Raw genomic sequence first — 12,105 nt, forward strand, 5'->3', positions numbered from 1 at the left:
TTGCGTCTCAAGGGTTCCTTGTGTCCCATACTGACTTAAATTAATATGCTCACACTTCCTAGTGCCGGTGACTAGAAGTCCAAGGCCAACGTGACAGGCAGGTTAGCTCTGGGAATGACCAGCAAGGTCCCCATGATCAGACAAAAGGGACAACATACAGTGGCGGTCACTCCAGCTAAACTGTAGATAGTGTGGCATTTCTCTCTGATGCTTTACTGAACAAAATATCCTTCCATGTTGCATGTGTCTTATGTAGGCAGGATGCTGGATGTCAAAGGTTAAATGGGCTGGAAATCATTGTAAGTTTATTAGCAAAATAAACCCAGAAATAATATGTGATTGAAGGCCAGTATGTTTCATTGTCTCAAATTCCTAGAAAAAAACTATTAAATTGACAAGCAAAGCACCAAACAAAGAACGTTTTCCTTTATGGGGGGTCTAAAGATGGCCGCCAACACAAACTTCTGCATTTCACCTTCTGACAGTTTGGGACACCACTGTCGCCTCTGACCCAGGAGTAAATTTTTACAAGTTTTGGAGTCTCTTCACACAAAATTAATAATGGATTTTTCAAATCCTTCCCAAATCCCGCCTTGTTGCTCTCTCAATCACTTCCAAATATCCCTTGGTACATAACAAAAGTTACCACATCTATGAGATACCAGGGAAATTCGTCTAACATACTGGGCCTCTGAAAGAGAGAGAGAGAGAGAGAGAGAGAGAGAGAGAGAGAGAGAGAGAGAGCCCTTTGCACCATTATCCTCCTGCCCTCTGATACTATTGCTGTCTTCATAGTCTTGTCAAAGATGTCACAGAGTTGGGACCATTCCGTATATAGCACCTTCCAAGCCGCTTCTCCCACTTGCTTGTGTGTATTCAAGGTCCTTCTACATCTTTCCATGGCTGGATAGTTTGTTTCTTTTTGTGATAAATCCTTCCTTATTGCCTATTTATTTCGGGAGATTTATCCAATTACCTATCAAAAGGCATCTCGCTTACTTCTGTTTAGTGGAGTGTGAATAAGAATTTATTTGCACAGTTTTATGAAGGACATAAAATTCCAACCATACAAGAAGTATGGTTGCTGGGTCCTTTGGTAAAGATCGTGTTTAGTTTTGTAAGGTGAAAAGGGAGCTTTACCATTAGCCCTTCCACCAGCGATGAATGAGACTTCCTGTTGCTCTGTGGCCTTGTAAGTGTTCGGTGTTAACAGGGTTTGGGGTCGGGCCATTCTAATAGATGTGCAGCGCCAAAAACAAGCTTTTTTGGTGAGAGGTGAGAGACACACTTAGGCAAATACTGAGAACACGGTTAGAAATCATCTTAGTCTAGAAGGCAGCAGCAGGTTCTCCTCTGGAGTCCCTGGAGTTGGCCAGGTTTACAGTACCAGGCACGAACTCTTTCAAGTTAAGTGGGTCTCAAGTCCAGTTAGTAGCTGTTGGTTGCACCCCAAGATACAGGTGCCACTATGACATCATTTAGGGATATCCAACCCTGCCGATCACTGTTGTAATTCATAGGCCTTTACCTCGGAGTAGAACCATTGCTTGGTTTTTCCTTGGCAGCTTGCATGGCACCTTCCAATTTTCGGAGAGCTTGTCCTCAGGCAAGAGGCTTCCAGATCAGTTCCAGCTTGATTAACAGAGAAACATCAGAGTTAAATGACGCTCATCAAAAAGCCCTAACGAATCTGTACAGAACATCCCACCCAAACAGGAAGGAGTGTACATTTCACTCAGAAGTTTCTCTAAAATAAACAATATACTAGCGTTCAAAACAAACCCTAACAAATTCAGAAACCCTGAAACAACTTGATTATTGTATCTGGGTAACAATGGAACAAAACGTAAAATCAATAGTAAAGGAATCTCTAGTAATTACTCAGACTCACGATGGTTAAACAGCTCATTAAAAAAAATCAGAATTATGATGAAACTCAAGAGAAACAAGAACAAAAAAACCCCAAATCCAGTGGTTGAGAAAACTAATAAAAATCAGAACATAAACTAATGAAATAGAAACTAATAAAACAATATCTCTTAGTCAGGATTTATTGCTGTGAAGAGAAACGATGACCATCGCAACTCTTATATTTTATTTATTTATTATATATTATGAGTACATTGTAGCTGTCTTCAGACACACCAGAAGAGGGCATCGGATCCCATTACAGATGGTTGTGAGCCACCACGTGGTTGCTGGGATTTGAACTCAGGACCTCGGGAAGAGCAGTCGGTGCTCTTAACCACTGAGCCATCTCTCCAGCCCTGCAGCTCTTATAAAGGAAAGCATTTAACTGGGCTGGCTTATAGTCCAGAGGTCTAGTCCATTATCGTCATTACAGGAAGCATGGAGGGCGGCACACAGGCAGATGTGGTGCTGGAGAGGAAGCTAAGGAGAGGTCTACATCCGGAACAGCAGGCAGCGGGAAGAGAGTAAGGTACGAGCCTGGCTTGAATAGCTGAAGCCTCAAAGCCCACCCCCAGAGACACTGCCCACAACAAGGCCACACCTGATCCAACAAGGCCACACCTCCTAATAGGGCCACTCCCTGTGAGCCTATAGGGGCCGTTTTCATTCAAATTACCACACAATTAAAATAACCGACAGACAAAAGAAATAGATCTTTGAAAAGATAAACAAGATTGGCATAACCTTAGCTCAACTCACCAAAAGGAAAAGAAGACTCCAATTAAAAGTATCAAAGATAGAGAAACATTACAACATACACCAAAGACATTCAAGACACTGTAAGGGCACATTTTAAAATTTTTTTACCCTAGAAGAAAGAATATAATCAAAATATACTGTATATGAAGTTTTAAAAAAAAACCCACAATATTCCATTAGGTTAGAGGACCTAAAATAAATGGATGAATTTGAAATTCATTAGAACCACCAAAGGTAAACCACCAAGAAAGACAACTTAAATAAACCCACAACAAATAAGGAGATTGAAATAGTAGTAAAAAAGCCTTCTGACTTTAAAGAGTTCAGGTTCAGATGTATTCACAGCAGAACCCTGCCAGACATTCAAGGGAGAACTGCAATAAGTACTTCTTTAATTATTCAAAAGAATAGATGAGGAGGACTAAACGCTTTATATGATGCTCTAATACCCAATATAAAGACATACCAGAAACAAAATCTACAAACCAATGTCCTGATGAAAATAGATGGGAAAATAAAAATAAAACACTTGTAGACTAAATACAGGAGTGCATCAAAAAGGTCATGCACAATAATCAATCTGGCGTTATCCTGAAGATTCATCAGCGTTTCAACAGACACATCAACACAATCAGTAAGCACAATCGATTGTATATGTGATCTTAAAGTCAGAAACCAAATGATAACCTCAACAGATACAGAAAAAGTCTTTGACAAAATCCAACACGCCTTCCTGATAAAAAGTCCTAGAGATAATAGGCCTGCAGGGAACATACCTCAATAAAATAAAGGTTCCACATGACAAACCCATGGCCAGCATCATTGTCCTAAGTCAAGGAAAACTTGATACAATCCTATTAAGTTGGGAGGAAGGCATGGCGGTCCACTCTCCCTACTCCTTTCCAATGGTTCTTGAAGCCTTAGGTTGCATAGTAAAAACCAGAGAAGGAAATTAAAGGGATGAAAATGGGAAAAGAAGTCACATTATCCCTTTTGGCAATGATATGGTGTGTGTGTGTGTGTGTGTGTGTGTGTGTGTGTGTGTGTGTGTGTAAAGTCCCAAAAATTAAATCAGAAAACTTTAAAAAGAAATTGTCATCCCCTTTCAACCAAGTGTTAGGTTATAAAATCCATTTTCTCATTGTTTTGAGAGATCTTTATATGTTTTAGATAACATCTTTATAAGATGTATCTTTTGTAAATATTCTCTCTTGGGCTTCAGCTTTCTTATTTTCTTGCTCATGCTTCTAAAATAACAATCTCTGGATAGAATAAACGAGGCTGACCTTATCAGAAATCTATGACTCCAAGGGAGCAATGGGTGAGCAAAAGAGGGGAAGGTAGTACCTTGTCCGGTCAGCCTGCGTAGTCAGGCTCTGGTTCACATGCTGACAATGCAGATAAATGCATATAATGAGGTCTCGGGGGAGGGCTTGAAAATGGCACCCCTTGCCGTGGCTCACACATCCTTCTTTCTGTCCTCCATACAGTTCATCTTAAGCATCATCAGGTTTGAAGGACACCTCTTGCAGGAAACCATGCTTTTGTGTACTCTGCCACACCAATCAGAGACTGTCTATGCATCCTGATGTGTGAGCACTGGCCTTACCCTATACTGGGGCATACATGCTATGGAGCGGAAATTGCCCAGTCTTGGTTCTTGCTGTATTCCAAAGCCTAGCACAGCATCTGTCATGTGACCAGTCTTACCAAACGTTAGCTGCATGAATGTGTGAAGCAAGTACTGGAGGATGATTCAGAGCCCGTTATATTATATTATTAGGGCAATCCTAAGAAGTGCCACAAATTGAATAGCTTAACCCACAGAAGCTATGGCGTCATGGCTCTGGAGGCTATAAGTCTGATTGGAAAGTGTCAGCAGGATCATGTCCCCTCTGAAGTATATAGAGCGGGCCTCTCTCCCACCAGTTATGTTGAAAAAGAAGAAGGGCCCATTGAATCTTTTTTTTTTTTTTTTTTGAGACAGCATCTTTTTATGTGGCCCTGGCTATTCTAGAACACACAGGAAGGTACTCGCCTTGCCTCCGGGGTGCTAGGATTATAGGTGTGCACAGTTATGCCCGGCCCTGACCCCACTTTAACTGGATAATCCCTGTAAAGGCTCAGAAAAATGCTGGGATTGTGGTTACAACTTTTTTTATGCAAAGGAGGAAAGTCACAACCAGACCAAAATTTAAGAGGAGAGAAAAATGCATTCCAAAATATTCCTTTGAAGGATAAAAAAACCCAAACTTCCCAGTAGGCCCACTGGGAAGTTGATCTATCTATAACCTTCCAGCAGTGCCACATGAGGCTTTGTGAGGTGTTTCAGATCCGAACAGTAACCTCAACCCAGGTATGAGTTAATGAGTGCCGAAAGTGGATGGTTGCAGGAAAAATAAAGAACAGAATCCAGGGATGTTTAGGAGAAAGGCAGGGGGGGGACAAACGACTAACGATGGTGACTTCCTAGTGTCAGGGTTACTTACCAGTGGCCTCTCAAAAGCACCATGTGCCTTCAGCCATGTCTGTTCCCCTCCCCAGGAAACCGCCTGGTGCTGTCCACTGGCCCAAACGCTTCCTTCCCACGCTTCTCCATGGGAAGAAAATGCATCTACCTCCCGATGAACTCTTGCAGGCCCTCCAGGCTCCTACTATCATCAGGATCCACGTGGGCTGCTTCATAAATGCAAACATGCCTTGAGTGACAAATGTGTGTGCACTTCAACCGTGACTTGCTGGTGCAGCACAAGCAGATCAAAAGCAGAGCCAACCGTTGCAATGGGGCAGTTTTCGAAGCTAAACAATGACTTGTTCCTAAACCTCTAACGCTCAATGACCCCCAACTACCAGCAATTTAAGTAATGGGAATAGAAACCCATTTCCATTAAACTCCACTAGGAGGGCTGGAGAGATGGCTCAGTGGTTAAGAGCACCAACTGCTCTTCTAGAGGTCCTGAGCTCAATTCCCAGCAACCACAGGGTGGCTCACAACCATCTGTAATGGGATCCATTGCCCTCTCCTGGTGTGTCCGAAGACAGTGACCATGTACCCGTGTACAAAAATAAATAAATCTAAAGAAAATAAAAATACTGCACTAGGATCTAACTAGATTAATATTCAAAAACTATATGGAGTTGAATCCATGCATGAGACAAGTATAGCGCACACGCGTAATGCAGCCTTACATTGTCTGTGGTTTGGCATGTGTTGTCAAGAGATGGTGATCTCCAAGCACTCTTCTGCCAGCCACATCAGATACAATAGATCCTGATCTTAACCTCAGAATAGAAGGAAAAGATCCATACCAGTGGCGCCATTCAATCTTTCTCTTTACTCTCACGACACAAGAATCACAAAATTGCAGCCAGGGCAGCTCTTTCTCGGGCATGGTGTGCAGTGTAACCGTGAGACATCCGGGGGGTGGGGGTGGGGTCTGTTTCCTGAGCCTGGGACGTACAGCACTCAGGATGGTGGGATTTAAATGGGAAGAAACGGAGGCTCTCAACTCAGATATGCTAACAGTGTTATCTGAAAAGGCAGCCAAGGCAGGCGGGCTGCTAAACTAGCTGCTGACTTGACAGCGCCAGCAAATGCCTAAAAACAAAAAGGCAGTGATTCTTGGAGTCTTGCCCACTGTGCACCCTAAAAATACCACAAATAAAAACTCGAAACTGGATCTTCTTGGCCACGTGGTTCTGTTGTGGTTCTCTCAGGGGAAACAAGCAGAGGCGATGCTAGATGAAGCGGAAGGTGGCTTTAGATAGCAACACAAGCCTGGCCGGGGGTGGCGGCCTAAAGCATCCTTAGAATGAGGACGTCTTTCAGCTTGACTTAAACCGTCATGAAAAATATGGGAGGAAGGGATTGGACATTAATAAGAGAAAATGTGGAGGAGAGGGTAGCTAGAGAGAAGGAAAAAAACCTGCAGAGTGGGAGGCTGAAAGAAAGGCCGAAAATAACCCACAGGGGGATAGCAGGACTTGAGGCTGTGCTAGCCTCGTTCTGGTGTGGAAACTCTGAGTTTCAGATGAAGGGACTGAAAGAATGCGACAGTAGCATTCCATGGGGCAATGCTCTCATCGGGGTAACTAGTTCGAAACACCAAACAGTTGTGAAACTCATGAAAACATTGAAGCTTTGGGGTCGTGAAACCGCATCCGTTCACCTTGAGACAGAGACGATATAGATGGGTTAGTACAATATCTACAACCATTTCTCTCCCCTGCTGAAGAGCCTTCCTACTGCAATCCCCACTCATCCCAGACACCCAGACTCAACCTACTTTGGAAAACTCATCAACCCCACTGAGAGTCTCTTCATAGGTTAGCCCTCCCTGATCCTCCTCCCAAGCTTCCGCACCCGTCCTGTCTCGTCTACCCTCCTAGTCACGTGAGGTTGGCTGTCATGCATGTGCTTGCCTTGGGCCTATCCTTTCAGCACCAGCTCCCAGGATTACTCAAAAGGGAACTCATTCTTCATTTTCAAAAGCTTTCATGGGGGGCTGGAGAGATGGCTCAGCGGTTAAGAGCTCCGACTGCTCTTCCAGAGGTCCTGAGTTCAATTCCCAGCAACCACATGGTGGCTCACAGCCATCTGTAATGAGGTCTGGTGTGTCTGAAGACAGCTACAGTGTATTCATATACATAAAATAAATAAATAAATAAATAAATAAATAAATAAATCTTTAAAAAAAAAGCTTTCGTGGGAATATTAGGGACAAGGCAACGTCACAGAGCCTAATTAGTGCTCAAAGAAACTAAACACATGCAAATGGTCACAGGCCAAGAGGAATGATGAAGTGGTAGTTTCCGGTTTCGTCGGAGACTCAGTCGTGTCATGCCAAGTCTGACTTGTGAGAGGATGTTTTGCTGAAGCAGACACCTGAGAGAGGACACGTGATGTTTGGAAAGAGTACAGATATCTTCCTCCTGCATTGGTTAGCCTTGCACCTCTTTGCTGACCTTTGCTAGGCCTTGCTGGGCCTGGTCTTCGCTGACAACACTCTTGCTTTGGTTCACCTTGCTTTCTTCCTTGACCTTTTCTTGTCATAACTTCATAGGGAGAAATGCTCTGTGATGGTTTGAATATGCTTGGCTCAGGGAATAGTCTTGTTGGAGTAGGTGTGGCCTTTCTGGAGTGGGTGTGTCACCATGGACATGGGCCTTAAAACCCTCATCCTAGCTGCCTGGAAGCCAGTCTTCTCCTAGCTCCCATGGAGCAAGAGGTAGAACCCTCAGATCCTGCAGACCCATGTCTGGCTGGATGCTGCCATGCTCCCACCTTGATTATAATGGACTGAATCTCTGAACCTGTAGGCCAGCCCCAATTAAATGTCTTTATAAGAGTTGCCTTGGTCATGGTGTCTGTTCACAGCAGTAAAAGCCTAACTAAAACATGCACCAAATAACTTCTGGTGGTATTCCAGCTACTTCTTGTTGTTTCCTCAGACTCATGTTGATCAGATCAGCAGGGCTTCACAGTTTCTTCTGGATTGAGCCACTGCTACTGGTTCGTGTTTGGTGTTTGGTAGTGGATTGTTGACAACAAAGATTGGAATAGCCCCAAAGACCTATTTCTAACAGGAACACACACACACACACACACACACACACACACACACACACACACACACCCGTTTCCTATTAGCCTTTCTTTTCCCCTACCTCATGTGTATGTTGGGCTAGATGGGAGGTTGAAGCATTAAAGAACCATAATTAAAGTAGGTTTTGAAAAATCTAAGCCTACAGAATGAAAAATTTATTTGCAACAATATAGACAAATATCTTAGCTTCATCCCTTAAATTATTAAAGGATGTTTGAACCATTAGAGAATCAGATGAAACTTTGAACCTTGCACAGGTAGATGGTTTGAGATCATATCAGAGTCATGTTATAATCTCTGCTTGCTGGAGTTACTAGCCGATGAGGTCAAGAAGGAGGTACGACAGGAGACGGCATCTGTAATTTACTTAGCCTCATTCCTAACGTAGTCAAATGAAGAGTGGGTGTGGATGGTTGAGTCTATCTCTAGTAGGAATCCAAACAATGACTACTGCTCTGGTTTGGCTCTTGACCATCCACTTGGTAAAGCCCCATCCTCAGCACAGCATCATTGAGATGCAGCTTTCAGAGGTGGAGTCTAGTGGGAGGCCTTTAAGTCTTAGGGGCGTGAGCTCAAACAAGGAGACACCACATTCATCCCCTTCCCATTTGTGGCTTCCTGGCCATGAGGTGATCAATTTTGCTCTGCAAGTACTTTCTACCACCGTCATTCAGTGCCACACCATGGACCTGAAGTCAATGATTTCTTGGACTATCTAACCTCTAAATAGTCAGCCAAACTAACCACTTTCTGCTTTTTATCCATGTGTGCCTATGTGTATATGTAGTGTATGTGTATACAATTATGTGTGTGTGTGTGTGTGTGTGTGTGTGTGTGTGTGTGTGAAATGCAGGTGTGTATGTGGTACGTCATACCTGTAGAGAGAAGACGACAACTTTTGGGAGTTGATTTTCATCTCCCACTTTGTTTTTGAGTCAGGATCTCTGTTTGTTGCCACAGGATGTGTTACCACATCCTCCAGACCAGCTGGCCGATGAACTTCCTGGTGATTCTCCTGTCTCAGCCTCCCAGCTCTACATAGGAGGCCTTGAATTTCAGATATGTACCACACATCTGGCTTTTCATATAGGTTCTGGAAATCTAAGTCTGGGGTTCGTTAGACTTGCATGGTAAATGCTTTTACCCACTGAACTATCTCTCCAGCCCCCTAAGTTAATGTTTCATGTATTCACTGTGTATCAAGTTCCTCACCCAACTGTACGGATTCACTAAACTGGAATTCCAGACTCCATAGAAGCCAAGAATGTTAGGCCTTCATTTGGAAACAGGATCTCTGCTGATATAATCAAGTTAAGTCAGGATTACTGTGTACCCAAAATCAAATGTTCACTGGGTTTTTTTTTCCAGGAAAGAGAAATCTGAAGACACAAAGGAGACATAGGAAAGAAATGTGTGTGAAGACAGAGCAGAAATAAGAATGGGACTGCCACAAACCAAGAAATTCCAAGGGTGGCTGTGGCAAGATAGACTTCCCACACTCTTAATCACTGCACATTATATAGAACAATGTTGTTGTTGCTGCTGCTGTTTCCAGACTCTACCTTGCCCTGAGAAACTCCATTTTATAAGCAGCTTTTGATTCTATTTTGAGTGCAGGATTTCTTGCACCTGTTGTGCACACACAAAACCTCTGTCTGGCACCACCCACGGGGCACAGACTTAGAAAGAACCTACTCCCACGGTAAAAAAGGAGTCTACCTTTCAAATGCCTATAAACTCATCAAATCGAAACTACCTTAGTCACTGTTCTATTTGCTGTGAAGAGACACTATGACCGAGACAACACTTATAAAAGAAAGCTTCGAATTGGGTGCCTGCTTACTGTTCCAGAGGCTTAGGAGCGTGGCAGCAGGCAGGAGGCCAGGTGCTGGAGAAGTAGCTGAGAGCTGCATCCTGATCTACAACCAGAGAGAGAAACCCCAAAGCCTACCCTGAGTAACGGGTCTTCCAACAAGGCCACACCCACTCCAACAAGGCCACACCCACTCCAACAAGGCCACACCCACTCCAACAAGGCCACACCCACTCCAACATGGCCACACCTCCTGATCTTTTCAAATAATGCCACTCCCCGATGATGACTAAGCATTCAATATATTATCCCATGGGGCCATTCTTATTCAAACTACAACAGGGACCATATGAGCACACAGACATATTAAAATACCAGGAAAACCAGGACTAAGGATGTATTGAATACATCAAACTAAGGAAAGGATGGAAACACCTGAACCCCTTAAACAGATGGACACCTAGCTCTGTGATTGCAATAACCTCCACTGGCCTGGTGTGTGTGTGTGTGTGTGTGTGTGTGTGTGTGTGTGTGTGTGTGTGTGTGTTGAGTCACCGTATGGGCAGAGAACTCCCAAATGTCCTGTCCTACATGCTTCATCCTAACTACAATCCCACTGCTGGCATGGCCGACTGCACTTGCTGTGTATATCTCTTTAGACACGCTCTTCCACATATTTGTCCAGTCCTACCCTTGCCCCCCATGCCCTTCATATCCTACACCTTGTTTCTCTGGCTCACCTCAAATCTGTGTTCCAGCAGTCTGACTTTACAGCAGCATCTCAGCAGATCTCCAACAGAGGTCATTTATCTAGACCCCCAAACTCCACACAGAGATGCTCTTCAGGTCTCTATAAAGCTTCTTTTGAACTCCTTAGATTATGCTACAGCTCCTTAGATTATGTCTCTTTTGTATGACATTCCATAACTTACAGAAGGATAGATAGATAGATAGATAGATAGATAGATAGATAGATAGATAGATAGATAGATAGATAGATAGATAGATAGAGATAGATAGGGATAGAGAGAGAGATAGGGATAGAGATAGATAGATAGATAGATAGATAGATAGATAGATAGATAGATAGATAGATAGATAGATAGAGATAGGGATAGAGAGAGAGATAGGGATAGAGATAGATAGATATAGAGATAGATAGATAGATAGATAGATAGATAGATAGATAGATAGATAGATAGATAGATATGAAGAGATATGTTTACTATGTGATATGTATGTAACAGGTGATCTGAGAGTATTAGCAGTTAAGACTGGAATGGTTTTTTTCAATACCTCGGACAATTTATAGGTAGTTGACTGTAACTGGGGACAGCGGGTCATATGGGATATCAGAACTGCTGAGAGAGCACTACGCTAAAAACACGGATGAACCCATCTGTGTCTTTTCATGATGTCAGAACTTATTGACTAGCAATTGATTGATAAGTTGCAGGACTTTGATTGGCAATAATTTGTCAGATAACCTTGCCTTACGTTGGTGATTGAGGAAGACAAGTAGGAGTTCTTTTACTTTAATCTTAATTATTAATATTAATTCTCTCACTGCATAGCACACAGTAAGTGTTATTACATACGTGGTCACAGAATAAACACTAAGTTGACAAGAATGCACTACAGTTTAAGAGGTTTTGGGTGCAGGTTGATAGAATCAGAACAGTCTCTCAGAGAAAAGAAGAGCATGAAAGACTTCAGTTCTACACAGTATAGAGTAATGTGATAGATATTCGTGGTTGTCAACTCTTTGACTACATCTGGAATCAACTAAAATTCAAGCAACTGGGTACACCTGTGAGGAACTTCTCTTAATTAAATCACTGATGTGGGAAGACTCAGCTTTAATATAGATCTTTTGAGGCAGGAAGGGCCACCTTGAATCTGGGCTATTGCTTCTGCTGGTAGCCTCTATAAAGGACATAGAAGGGGAAGCTCCTGTTCTTTATCTGCTTGCTCTCACTCTCACTGGCGGTTTTATTCCCTTGCTAGCACTAGACC

Source organism: Rattus rattus, chromosome 13 (assembly GCF_011064425.1).
Source record: "Rattus rattus isolate New Zealand chromosome 13, Rrattus_CSIRO_v1, whole genome shotgun sequence".
NCBI lineage: Eukaryota > Metazoa > Chordata > Mammalia > Rodentia > Muridae > Rattus > Rattus rattus.